This window comes from Amblyomma maculatum, chromosome 10 (assembly GCF_055883805.1).
Source record: "Amblyomma maculatum isolate TAMU_Amacu chromosome 10, ASM5588380v1, whole genome shotgun sequence".
NCBI lineage: Eukaryota > Metazoa > Arthropoda > Arachnida > Ixodida > Ixodidae > Amblyomma > Amblyomma maculatum.
Window position 1 is genome coordinate 117972703 of NC_139353.1, and position 14422 is coordinate 117987124.

The window sequence follows — 14422 nt, forward strand, 5'->3', positions numbered from 1 at the left end:
TATTTTCAACTGCTTACAACGTGACCACAGTTTATAAATGACAATGTGTGCCCACCTCCTGGTGGGTCCTCGGGAAAACTTCTATGGGCCCCACGCCTGTCGCGCTGGCTGCCCCAACCAGAGCGACAACCCGTCCAGACATCCCGGACAGCTCGCCACCACCAGTGTCCCTGCGACAGAATAAAAAGTTACATGAATACTTTTGCACTATACGGTCGCAAATAGCCGAAAGCAGATAACAAAGCGAGTCGTAAGCAAAGACAAGAACGAGTGCATCTTCGACCCGTAATTTACGTTTCCTAAGGGCTGTCGATGACACCGTGGTTTTGACTTGATATTTTAATGTGGAAGTGGACGATGACGAATATTGACGATGACGATGGACGAATATTAGATTATATACCTCGTGCAAAGAGCAGATTTTATAGTATTTCGAGTTTTGAGCATGCATTTCCCACAATAAATTTCACATGTGGAACCTAAGTTATATTAGTGCGAACATGGAACTCATAACTGACAGACCTCCTACACTATCTGACTGTCGGAAAGTGTTTGGTTTGGTTTGTGGGGTTTAACGTTCCGAAGCGACTAAATCTATCTCTCTCTCTCGCTCAGTGCCTCTTTTCGTGCTAATTAGACACTGTTTAGAACCACGATGTACGTACAAAGGCTACCGGCCTCGAACATTAGAGGATGCATACTGGCACAGCTGAGAACAGTAGATGAAAATTTCGGTAGCCATACCTCGTGTCTTCGCCTTGCTTCCATGGCTCGTCGTTGGCGGTGCGCTCATAGATTTCGAATCAGTCTTCCCGCCAAAAGCTGCTAGAGGAATATGCCTTTAATTTTGCCACAGGTTTGCCCCCTTCTTTCGCTGACTACAGCTACCTACAGCAGAATTCAGACTTACCTCGTTTAGCACAGTCGGCCTTAGTCCTCGCCATAGTTCTCAACGTCAGCGATGTGGTAGTCAGGCGTAAAGTGGCGCGAAATTCTGTGACTGCGAAAAGAGACTGTTCTATGTTCTACCTTAGGGAAGGGATTCTGATTCTACCGTGCAAACCACGTGACCTTGCAACTTCCTTTTTTTTGTTTTTTGAGCGCGCAGCGCCATCTCGTGTACTAACATTGTACTATAGGTTTTGGCTAGGCCGTGAGAGGTGAGAGGAAGGCGCGGAGGCGACGCTTCCCGAGAAGAGGAGAGTTGAGCTCTGGTTATAAGAGCCTTCGAGAGGTGGCGCGCGAAACTAGAGGGGAATGGTGTTACTGTGTATGGTGGTGGTGGAAACGCTTATTGGTCAATTGAAGTTTGGGAGCCACAGAGCGGCCCCGCTACATGGTCGGCGTCCCTAGTCCGGGACACCGCATGACGAGGCCCCGTCTCGCGCCCGTTTCACCAGAGCCCGTTGAGACTCCAGTGTGCAGCAGTTGAGAAGGGCAGTCTCCCATGCCTCCCGGGAAGGGGTAGGGGAGAGGTGAGGATTTCGAGCACATGGTCACACCATGTGGAAGACATCAAGTCTCTCCACAGTGCGGGCATCGCCTATCCATGTTAGGATCATAATGCTTTAAGATTGCAAGACAGAGTAGAGGGCCTGTTTGCAGGCGCCTTAATATTCGTTCCTCCGCCTTACTCGGCCCCTTTGCAGGAGCCGGGAAAAGGCGGTGGTTGCCGCTATAATACTTTATGATTTCTTTGAACCGCAGAAGCGGCTGGTGTGTCTCCGAGTCAGAAGAGCTTTGATGAGGATCTCGGTGAGTAAGCGCTCGGGCAGCCGCGTCAGCAGTTTCGTTACCTAGTAAGCCCTGGTGGCCAGAAGCCCAAATTATTTTGTTTGAACTTTGAGCTGTGGCAGTCCGCCTCAGAATTCGACTCGCTAAGGGTGATATCTCCCCTTCTAAGTAATGAACACACGCTTTTCGGGAGTCCGTTATGATCATCCTTGAATTCGGATCCGCGGCAGCAAGCGCTATCGCTACTTCCTCGGCTCGCGCTAATTTTGTGCTCGGAAGGAGGGTCCATCAACGTTCATTTCCCGGTGAACAACAGCGGCCGTGTAAAATCTCGTTGGCGACGGTCCTGCTATGTCTACATAATATACACCGGGTCTGGAGCCGTACCGCCCCTCAAGCGCCCGAGCCCGCGCTTGTCGTCTGCTTTCGTGCGTGTCGGCGTCCATGTTACGGGGTAGCGGAGGTACCCAGAGGATATCGCGACACAGATCGAGAATACGTCCCGACTCCTCTGGAGTGCAATAATGTTGGATACGTAAGCGGCTAAGCAGGCGGCGCCCGGGTGCCGTCTGCATGAGCCGCGTATGGGCCTCCTGCAGCTCCTGGTAGGAGTTGAGCCCCCCCAACGCATTGAGTTTTTGTGAAGAACATGTGATAATTTGATAAAAGAAGAAAGAAAACCACGTTTGGAGAAAGAAGAGGAGGAAAACGTGGATGTTGGCTCGAGGAGCGCGAGGCACGAGCAGGAGAGAACAGGCGAGCAGCGGAGCCGATCGGCTGTCCAAGGAGCTCGGAGCGGTGCGTCTTCTGCCAGGCCTGACCCGGGTATCCAGACCCGGGGCCTGCCGGCCGTATCCGGTCCTGTTCTCCTGTTGTCCACGAAGCTCGGAACGGTGGTCGGGTCCGGGAGTGCCACAGCGCCAGCTCTTCACCGGCACGAGTGTTCGGCGCCGTGCTGGGCCCAGGCACGTCGGGCAGGCCTGACGCATCGGCCGTGGAAAGGCAACCCGAGGCCTCTTGCCTCTACTAGGGCCCCGTCCGGTGGCCTAGCCTTCCTCTGGGCTTACCGAGGCCTTACTGCACCGACCCTGCAAAACTCTGACCACCCGGAGCGTCTGCACCGGCTTCTCTACCCAACGAACTGGTGACTGTAGACAATTTAGTGTTTAGTCTTCGTCCTACTTGCTTGTCCTACTCTCATCCCGTCCAGGTGTATACATAAAATTATTCGTCGTCAGATTGGTCGGTCTCGTCATCTATTTAGATTGCTGTCTCTGAATAAGCCACAGAACAAGGTGGCCAGAAGATTTAAAGAAAAGAACCTCACAATTTTGGCGTCCACGGCACGACCAGGCCGGACAAGCAGCATTTTCCCGCGGCTAGAGATTGGAGAAAAATGAGTGCACCAGAGTTGCTCGCGGAAGGGAACGTATAGGTTTGCAGGGAGTCGAGTTGCGCGAGTGGGTGGAGAAAGAATTGCAAAAGTCAAGGGAAGACAAAGCTGCAGAACGCGAAGCGAAAGCTGCAGAACATGAAAGAGCGAAGCAGCGCTTGGAGCAAGGAAAACCAGAATTTGCAGCTACGAATACGACTTGCGGAATTGGGAGAAAACGCCCCTAGTTTTGGAAGCGCTGAGCACGGTACCGTACCAGCTCCGTCTTTCCTAATTAGTCCTCATGCATCGATTCCACTGTTTAACGTCGAAAGGGGCGATTTGGACGCGTATTTGAAGCATTTTGAACATGTCGCCATTGGCCAGGGGTGGCAGAAAGAGAAGTGGGCCACGGCTTTGAGTCTGTGCCTCGGCGAAGAAGCTCTCAGAGTCTTTGGACGACTCTCTCCTGAGGACTCAGTCAATAACGATGTAGCGAAACTTGCGTTACCCAGGTAGCACGAAGTGGGCTATGAAGGGCGGGCCCCGGTGGGCCCGATGTAGGCAATGCAGGACAGCCCCAGTGGGCTCAATGTGGGTGCTGCGAGAGGGGCCGACGTAGGCCCGAAGCGGGCTGTCGACAAAGCCCCAATGGGCCCCACTAGGGGCCGATGCAGGCAGCCCTTGAGGGGCTGCCCACATTTTTCCGGCATTGTTAAAACGGCACATCCCGCCAACTCCCCGCGATGGTCCTACTTTGGACCGATTTGGGCAGTCGCTTTGGAGGAACATTTTTTTTTTTAATTTCAGTTAGCCCCTCAGAAAATGACATAAGACCAATGCGGGTTCTATAGCGCTTGCCGCTCTTGCGCGTGCCCACATTATTCTCATAGGGGTCCGACGCAGGAAATTGATGGAAAGCCCTAGTGCAAGTTTTCCCAATCAATATTTATGCACATAATTAAGTAATTGTTTTATACATGTCTGCACTTTCTAAACAGCCACAATCATAAATTTTACAATAATTCATAACATTCATCTAGCCGAAATGACTTCATGTACATCTTGTTCAGGCTATGGAGATGTGTGTTCTGAACAGCAATATTGTGCTAGGAGTTGCAGGCTGTCCAAAGCAACCACATAAGAGGCAACAGTTAGCAATTAGTTTGTTTTAGTATTTGTAGCGCAATTTTGATGAGCGCGAGAACTAAAGCCATGTAAATTTCTAATCGACTAAACATGGCAACAACTGTGACACAAATTATCTATAATAGTAATTTAGGGCAACATCTAATGCAAATAAAGGTTGGAAGCAATGATTAAGCAATTGCACGCATGCCTTCTAGCCACATTACGGCCGATGTGGGACCTACAGCGGTTTTGTGTGGGCAGCCCAGATTGGGCTGGGTGTTGATTTTGAAACTAAAGCACACTTGCTGTTGCGTGTGCCTTCAAGTTCCCCACAAGGGACCAATTTTGGTATCATGCGGGCCCTCCCGCCTTCCAGCCCCATTACGGCCCATGTGGGATATAAAGCAGTTTTATGTGGGCAGCCCCAATTGGGCTGGACGTTGTTTTTGAACCTAGAGCCCACCTGCTGTTGTACGGGCCTTCAAAGTCCCCACAAAGGACCGATTTTGGTACCATGCGGGCACGCCTTCCTTCCAGCCCCGTTACAATCTATGGGGGACCTAAAGCGGTTTAGCTAAGGCAGCCTCATTTGGGATTCACGAAGGCTTGCCCAATTGAGCCCTTATTCATATTTCACCTGCCCTCAAGCAACCTACAAGGGGCCGATTGGGGCAGCATGCGGGTATGTCCGTTTTCTTGCCCCACTACGGCCGATGTTGGTCCCACAAAGATTTAATGGGGGCGGCCTCATTTTGGATCTATGAGGGCTTTCCCATAAAAAGCCCACATTTAGCTTGGATTGCCCTCAAATATCCGGCAAGGGACCCTTGTGGTCTGGATGCAGGAATGTGCTCTGCATTAGCCCAAGAAACGCCGCTATGGGACCCATGCAGGAGGAGAAGGGGCAAGCCCAAATGGGGCTTGCCCACTTTTGCCCCATCGGAGACCGATGCAGGTTTTATTATGGTTGCCCCAGCCCCACTTGCCTACATCGGACCTACTGGGCCCCACATTCTGTGCTACCTGGGTACTTCGGAGGTTCCGGTTCACGGCTGAGGGCTACAGAGAGAAGTTTCGTGGAAGCAAGCCGCAAGATGGTGAGACAGCTTCCCAGTACACCACAAGGCTGTTAAGTTTTTTTAACCGCTGGGTTGAGATGCGAGGACAAGGTCGCATGTTTGAAGTGGTTCGGGACATGATAGTGGCTGAGCAGGTTTTAAACAGCTGTCACAATCGTTTAGTTCTCTTCTTGCGAGAACGTGATTGTAAAACGGTGGAAGAGATTCACTTTCTTGAGGCTCAGCGACAGAATAACCTCGCGGTTTTTAAAGATAGAGCTGAGCAGAATTTTGCGAAACCGCAGGACGCAGCCCCATATTGCACATTATGTCGCAAATCTGGGCATAAAACCCAGTTGTGTCCATACGGAAATTCAAACGACCGGGAGACGTCTGCTTGCTGCACGTCCCCTCGAGATTCCCGCCCTGGTCGTCAGCTGGGAAGAACATACCTAGATGTTCGAAGGGACGATTCGGCTCTTAGTCCATTTCAGATTATTAACAACATGCCAGTGGATCATGGAGAAGTGTTCGGACGAGTAGTGTTGGTGCTGCGCGACACTCGTTCTAATAGCATCGTGGTGCGTCAGGCTCTGGTGCCCGAGGCTGCATAAAGCGGTGAACGAGCATCTTTACGTTTAGCAGATGGTTCTGACATCGAAGCGCCTCAGGCGGAGGTTATTATCAAGTCGCCATGCTTCACAGGCAAAGCTATTGCTAGGTGCCTGCCGACGCCATTATATGACGTAATTATCGGCAACGTTCCGGTAGCAAGCGCCCCATTCGCCGACGCTCCAACAGTCTTGACGGGCCAGAGAAGCATACCTGCCAGTGATGATGGGTCCAGTGCTTCTTTCCAGATTCTGGCGGCGAAAGTTTCAGGGACTGGTTTGGATGCCACTCAAACCGTACTCCACTTATCTCGGTCTGTTTTTCGCAACAAGAAGAGGACGCCAGCTTAGACGTGTGTCGTCGCAAGCTTAGGAAAACCTATCACGGAAAGGGCAGACGGCCTACACCTTCCATCTAGTTGACGGCATTTTGTACCGAACCTATCAACTTTGTCCAGGAAAACCAATTGAACAAGCGGTCGTTCCGAAGGTTTTGCGCCGTCAGGTCCTCGTGCAGGCACATGGGAGTGCACTTGTCAGTCACCAGGGTGTCAGAAAAACTACCGCAAGAGTGCTTGATGACTTTTTCTGGCCAGGGGTGCAAGCTGACATTAAGCGGTTTGTGAGGTCGTGCGAGGCATGTCAGAGGACTGTCCCGAAAGGAAACCTGAGGAACGCTCCATTAGGACGCATGTCCATTAACACAAAAATCTACGAAGAGCGCCAGCCAGTGAATGGCCTACAAGCTTCATCCTTCGTAGTTCTTTATAACGTCGAGTCGAAAACTTTGTTGTCAACGTTCAGTGAAGAACTTTGGTCCTAGAGTGGACTGGGGGACCGAGACTCGATACAGAATAGTGAACTGGTGAATCGAGAATGATACGGGAGACAATGTTAATCTCTGTGCTGTCTTCCAACGCTGTTGGAGATATATCGTCTTACAGCACATTTCATACAAAGCTTCTGGAGGTGTCGTCGTGCTGTTCATAGTATGTTTCTAGTTGATTTCTTCTGACAAGTGTTGAGTGTTAATGTTACTTTTATTAGTACGAATGTTTTTTTTTTATTTTGTTTGCGCGAGTGACTCAGACTCTCAGCAGACAATAGCGATGGTGTGGCCACTCTGTGGGGTGTGCAGTGATGGGAGCAGCAGTGTTGTGATGTGCGGTCTTCCGAAAGAGTGCATCAATGTCATGGCCCCAAGTTTTTTCCCCCCCCAAAAAAAAACCTCTCAAAGGGGGGGCATATTTGTGAAGAACATGTGATAATTTGATAAAATACGAAGAAAGAAAACCATGTTTGGAGAAAGAAGAAGAGGAAAACGTGAAGGTTGGCTCGAGGAGCGCGAGGCACGAGCAGGAGAGAACAGGCAAGCAGCGGAGCCGATCGGCTGTCCAAGGAGCTCGGAGCGGTGCGTCTTCTGCCAGGCCTGACCCGGGTATCCAGACCCGGGGCCTGCCGGCCGTATCCGGTCCTGTTCTCCTGTTGTCCACGAAGCTCGGAACGGTGGTCGAGTCCGGGAGTGCCACAGCGCCAGCTCTTCACTGGCACGAGCGTTCGGCACCGTGCTGGGCCCAGGCATGTCGGGGAGGCCTGACGCATCGGCCGTGGAAAGGCAACCCGAGGCTTCTTGCCTCTACTGGGCCCCGTCCGTGGCCTAGCCTTCCTCTGGGCTTACCGAGGCCTTACTGCACCGACCCTGCAAAACTCTGACCACCCGGAGCGTCTGCACCGGCTTCTCCACTCAACGAACTGGTGACTGTAGACAATTTAGTGTTTAGTCTTCGTCCTACTTGCTTGTCCTACTCTCGTCCCGTCCAGGTGTATACATAAAATTATTCGCCGTTACATTGGTCGGTCTGGTCATCTATTTAGATTGCTGTCACTGAATAAGCCGCAGAACAAGGTGGCGAGAAGATTTAAAGAAAAGAACCTCACAGTTTTGCATTAGAGGCAGCCACCGGGAGATCCAGGGCTCGCTTAGTTGCCTTGCGGATGATGGCGTCTATTCGCTCATCGTGTTGCTTAGTAATGCGAAGGTATGACAGGGCGTAGAGGATCCGGCTAGTCACGAAATCATGGACGAGCCGAAGCGCGTCCCTGCCCAGCAGACCGCCCCGCTTGTTGGAGACGCCGTGAATCGTGCGCCCTATCTGTTCGCCTGCCTTCTTGAGTTTTGCAATTGTGGAGTCCGGTCTGAGCCTGTGGTGTATGAACAGGCCCAGAATCCGGAGCTCCTCCACCTCTCTAATAGGACCTGCCTACAAAGAGATGTGTATTGCTGTGTTGTCCTTTGGGTTCGTTCTAACATGCAGAAGCTCTGATTTGGCTGGATCACATTGGAGCCCACAGTCGATAGCATACGCATCGACTATGGAAGCGGTCCGCTGAAGGCGCTCCTCCATTTCCCCAAGGCTCCCGTCGGTGGTCCAGATAGTAATGACATCTGCATATAATGCATGTTGAATTCATTCTACCCGTTCCCTGTTGGCTTGGGAGGCGCATCATAGCTATGATGAACAGACGTTGTGATAGTACCGCTCCCTGAGGGGTTCCCCGTGTTCCCATGACGTAAGGGCCATACTCCTTGTACTCAATCTGAAGAAAGGCCTGGCGTTTAGAGAGGAAATCTTTTACATACGCGTAGGCCCTAGCTCCGCAATTGGTTGAGCTCAAGTTGGCCAGGATGCTACTGTGTTGAACATCGTCAAAAGCCCCCTTCAGATCAAGGGCGAGGATGGCCTTGTCATTACGTTGCATAGCTGTGGGTTGTATTACGTCTCTGTGTAGCTGGAGGAGGACGTCCTGCGCGTACATGTGCGGGCGAAACCTGAACATGGCTGCTGCAAAGAAGCACTTGGCCTCCAGGTATGGAGAGTGACAGTGATTGCAATATATCATGTTCACACAGTATAGGGGAATGTTTCAGTATGTTTACAATCCACTCATAACGCACGCATATACTGTCTTCGAATTGTAAGAGCGTGTAGCGCGGGCCGTTTTCGAAGTGACAGAATGAAACGCTCTCAGCGTGCAGTTTCACGACAGACAGAAGAGCGCGCAGGCAGAGAGAGAGAGAGAGGGAGGATCTCAAAGGGCAAAGCAGCCAGGGTTTTGTTGATACTGTTGATCCTGTGACTTGAGCGGCGCATATGCGCGGAGTGTCTTGAGTTACCGAGCACAATGTGGTCACCGCGGCGCCGTCATGGTGCAATGGGCATCGCTTCCTCATCGCGTCATCTAAAAATTATAGGAGTTCGTCTACGAAGCTTGGCAGAGAGGCACTTATACACACCCCTTGAAAAGGGCATTGTCCTGGCCGGAATGCACACCTGCAAGAAACGCGCGGTATTTTTCTGGCAATGGGTGATTCTGCGCTGTAGCCTGTTTCTGCCCTCAGAACGGATGTGGTCGCAGTAGTGAGCAGGTTCTCGGTGCACAGAGAATGGTCATTCGGTTGTGAAAGTAACTACAACCTTTCTGCTTCCGCCGCGATTTCTGCGGAATCGATGACTTGGGGACACATGCTCATCTCCTACATATGGGATGAGCATCTCGGTCAGGAACTAATGCTCTTCTAAGTCCAGAGCGATCCACCCTGCGAGTGGACGAGCATGAACTCTCCAGGAGACTCATTTGTGTCGGGTGGTTGCCGTTGCAAACGACAATTATCAAGCTTCCTACGAAGTGCATCTGATTGTGTACACCGAAGGAACAAAATCCGAATGCTTTGGCTAGTACGAAGGTGAGCCTGTAAAGAAAAAAGTCGTGTGCGTCGTGCACGAGTGTCAAGTGCGTAATATGCTCCGAGCGGTAAAAAAACAGATACTACAGGCATGTATGCATTTAAAGGAAATATGCATCATGAAAGTACCTACTGGAGTTTGAACCCAGCCTGTAAAGCACCAGTGATAGCTGCAATGGGGATTTCTTAGGTGCGTGTTTGCTTTAGTTGTGCCGGGCCTTGATGGTGATGTATTTTGTAGCTCAGATGTCACAGGCGGCTGTGTACGCTAGGCCGATATATTTAGCATGTTGTATCGTGACTGCCACCTGACTAACAAGAAAATAATACGGGGGTTGTTGTAATACACTGCCGTTCGCGAGCCTCATGACCAGCTCAACCACTCGGCTCGTGAACGGCGGTGCATCACAATTCAAACGCCCAGGCTATTACTGGTGGGTTACACACTTGGTCAAAACTCCAGTAGATACTTTTCATCATGCACATTTCCTTTAGATGAATACATACCGGTAACGAAGTGTTTTTCTCACAGTTTAGAGTATGCAGGCGGTTGGTAAATTCGGCCATTCACATCTTGACTTTTGGTGGCCCTAATTCAAGCTTCACGTCGTTGTTGGTCGCGGATCGCCGAACGAAACCTGAAAAACCGCGTCTTGCATCCCGGCAGGCCGAGAGAGTGGCAATCGTACGCGGCAGATATGGTTGGCATCGTTCTGTCAAGCCTATGACGGTCACCGTCCCAACCGGTGCCGCCAAACCCCGTGCAGGGGGGGCGCCAAGAAGCGCCGTCGACGCCGTCTAATGTGTTTCCATCGGTCGTCGCTACGACGTCGCGCATGCGCAGAAAACTCGCGCAAAAGGCGGATTGTGAGCGTGGGTTGTGGGCGACGTCAGCAGCTCACAACTCGTATGTGAGCGCTCACAAAGGCGAAATGGCGGTGATCTATGTGGTGGCCGGCGTTCTGGTGAGGCGTTAGCGGCGGCGAACAGACGCGATCATCGGCGAAGGACGGTGTAAGAAGACTGTTTTATGTGCCGGGCGAGATGTTTCGACGCATGTTGCTACTCGAGAATGATATAGTACAGTGACTGTGCGATGCGATGAACTGAAATAGGTGTGTGCGGCCGGGTGCGCTGTCAGTGCGGCGGCAGATAATGTGTGCACTGCGCTTTTTCCGAACTGCTGGTGGCTTCCAAGCCGCTACTGGCAACGAGGCGAACATCGGAATCGCGCAGCCGACAGTTCGAAACCATTGGTAGCGTGCAGCTAGGGCGGCGGCAAAGAAAGGCTTCCTTTGTCTCGGCAACATACCCGGCGTCCTCTGCTTTGTCGACGGCACACCGGGCGTCTACGAGTAGCCTTGGATTGTCCCAGTTTTCAGATATGAGATGCCAACATCATTTGGGCTATGAACCTCCCTATCTGGGATCTTGACAGGACGCTTTCTTCTGGCGACATTCTCGGCTGCACACAGGCATGACACAGGTCGAGGCAGGCCTTCTGCGAGATGTCGAATTCACGAGAGTGAGCCGCGCTGCTCTTTGCAAAATCAGTTATGGTAGGCTCCACATGCCTCACATGTATTACTTTTCTTACGCTTTTATAAAAGCTGAAGCATAAAACACGTACTGCATTGCTGAAATGCCTACGGAAGATACGAAGATGGGAATGTGCGTGTTTGATGTCTGTATTGAGCAGGAATGGGGCATCATTTATACCCATATCAAGTGCAAATGCTGTCCTTACAGCAGTCTTGCTGAAACATTCAATCATTCGTTGTCTGCATACCCATGAATGCAATCGTTAGCATAACCTGGCAATGAGCTACTGATGCGACTGTTCCATTTTGTCAGTAAGGCTGTTAGTTTATGAGGCTATTGAGGTCGACAACGACGAAGAATTTGCTTAACAGTGTGCCGTGTTCGGTTATGATTGTGAGAGGGGTACCTGCTGGAGACATGGCTGCCAGTGCCATGGAATCGCGGTCCGGACTCTCAATAACGGTTATAGAACAAGGCATACACCTCCACAAGGTTAATGGTAAATAACTGCATCGGCGTGCTGAAGAGCTGCTTCCAGTGCTCGCAATAATACTACAGTATTTCCCGCTCAATTTAATCCAAACGCCAGACTATTTAATCATAGCGCCATAGAATTTATTCTAGGCGCCACAGAAAATAATCCAAGCGCCAAAACATTTAATCCTGCCGCCACTGATTTTAATCTGTGCCCACTCCAACAGTTCCTGGACAGCCAAGGCCATTAAATCTATTTCGTCAACCCTATAATCATGCGTATCGAATAATTGGGCTTTCTGAGCGTATTAATATGAATAATGTTGTCAAGCGATTTTGGTGGGTCATGTGACAGTGTAATGTGATTTGGTGTGACATGCGCGATAATGCGCCCATTTTTCAACTGTATTATCACGGGTATCGAATGAAAGGGCTTTTCGAGCTTAATAACGCTGTTATTGCAGAAAAAAGATTTTGCTGAGTTACATGACAGTGTAACATGATTTCTCTTACATGCGCGATAGTTTGCTTGTTTTTAACCCTATAATCATGGGTATCAAATGATCGGACTTTCTGAGCGTATTAAGATTAATAAGGTGTAAAACGATTTTGAGGAGTCATATGACAGTGTAACGTGATTTGGTGTGACATGCGCGATATGCGCCCATTTTTCAACTGTATCATCATGGGTGTTAAATGAAAGGGCTTTTCGAGCTTAATAACGCGAATATGGCAGTAAAACCATTTTGCTGAGTTACATGACACTGTAACATGATTTCTCTGGACATGCGCGATAATTTTCTTGTTTTTAACCCTATAATCATGGGTATCAAATGATCGAGCTCTCTGAGCCTATTAAGATGAATAAGGTTGTAAAGCGATTTTGATGAGCCATGTGACAGTGTAACGTGATTTGGTGTGACATGCGCGATAATGCACCACTTTTTCAACAGTATCATCACGGGTATCAAATGAAAGGGCTTTTCGAGCTTAATAAAGCTGTTATTGCAGTAAAACGATTTTGCTGAATTACATGACAGTGTAACATGATTTCTCTGGACATGCGCGATAATTTTTTTCAACCCTATAATCATGGGTATCAAATGATCGGGCTTTCTGAGCGTATTGAGATGAATGTTAGTAAAGCGATTTTGATGATTCACGTGACAGTGTAACGTGATGCGTGATATTTTTAGGTTTTGGCACCCTATAGTCATGTGTTCCTAATGATTCAGATTTTTTAGAGTAATGAGGCGAATGTTTCAGTAATGAAGTTTCAGTAATTTCAGCCACGAAGCATTTAACCCAATGGTATCCGAAATTCTTTCCATGTTTGGCCAATGTATTCCTGCGGTTTTGACGCAAGAAACGCCGCATGAATGCTCAATTAGGTTTTTGGACTTGCGACTGCATTTCTCTAACGAGCAGACCTGCTGGTCCTATCAGCCCAGGGGTGAGAAACCTCTCCTGCCTTTTATGCCTGCCCATACTAAACTCGTTAAGAGAGGCATAGTAAGACTTTGTTTTCAAAATGCGCTTCAGAAGTCCTGTGAACATCATTTCCAGGATAGTTTTAGCAACCAGGTCTAGCGCCTGTCAGCCACCGGATATCCCCTGAACGTTCTGGTGTCCGTGGCCGGTTCCGCGGGCAAGAAACGAGGACGACATCACGCACAGGCGGCGTCCAACAGGGAGCACAGAAGTGTGGTCGTAATGCCCTACATTCATGACGTCAGCCACCGCCTCAGAAAAGTCGCGAAACGTTCAGGGGTTGACGTCGCCTTTTCAGCGCCTAATAAGTTTTCGCCCTTTGCCCGAAGGTAAACAAACCTCTGATCGCCCGTGGATGTGGGATGATTCATTCGGAACAACTCGTCCCCTGTAAAACCGGCGTCGTCTACTCCCTGCCCGTATCCTGTGAGAAGAGATACATTGGCCTGACAGGCAGCTGTCTCAACATTAGGCTTCAAGAGCACAGGAAAAACGCAAACAGCATTGCAATTTCCGGGCATCTCGCCATGCACTGCAAAAAGTGTAAACATAGCGATGATGATCCGGACAAAACCTGCTACCCACATTTCAATCGCTGCACAATTCTTGCTAAAGGACGGGATAGGATATCCAGGGAAATCGCAGAAGCGTTCGAAATCCATAGCGAAAATAAGCAATGTGTGAGTGCACCCTCCCTGTGCTTGTTGCAAAAAGAATTGGAATTTCTCAGTTGCAGGGTAAATGTTTAATCCTTTTCATTAATGCCCCTCTCCGCTATTTTGTTAATCACTTTGTGCCACGATTTTAGTTCCGAGTTTTTTACCGTTATATTTTAATGCTTTTACTTACCATTTTGGCTATGTATATATCTGTTTTTACCGGTTTTACTTCCCGTCCCGGCTTCTTACACCGTGGTTTTATCGCTTTTAAGTTTTTCGGCCTTTCACCTTTTTTTACCCTTTTTTATTGTTTTTATCGTTTTTATTCTTGGACGTGACTACACTGTTTCGGTGATTGTGCAGGATCGCATTTGCCCCCCCCCCCCCCTCTTTGTACCTTATATATGTGTCCTGCTTCGGAATAAAAGTTCAGTTGTTAGTCAGCGCCTGTGCCTTTGTCTCCGTTCCTTCGTGTTTCGTCCCGTTCCTTGCGCTGTTTAATTTTATTAGTTTCAGTAATATAGCTTTGCTGAGTTACGAGGTCCTGTAGCGTGATATGGTGTAACATCCGCGATTGTTTCCCTCATTTTGAACCGTACAATCAC

At 49.7% G+C, this 14422-nt stretch overlaps 1 pseudogene; it reads right to left on the minus strand.

Annotated features, from left to right (window-relative positions):
• Positions 1-1496: 1496 nt before the first annotated feature.
• Positions 1497-8666, minus strand: LOC146177317 (uncharacterized; annotated as a pseudogene).
• Between the last annotated feature and the right edge of the window lie 5756 nt (positions 8667-14422).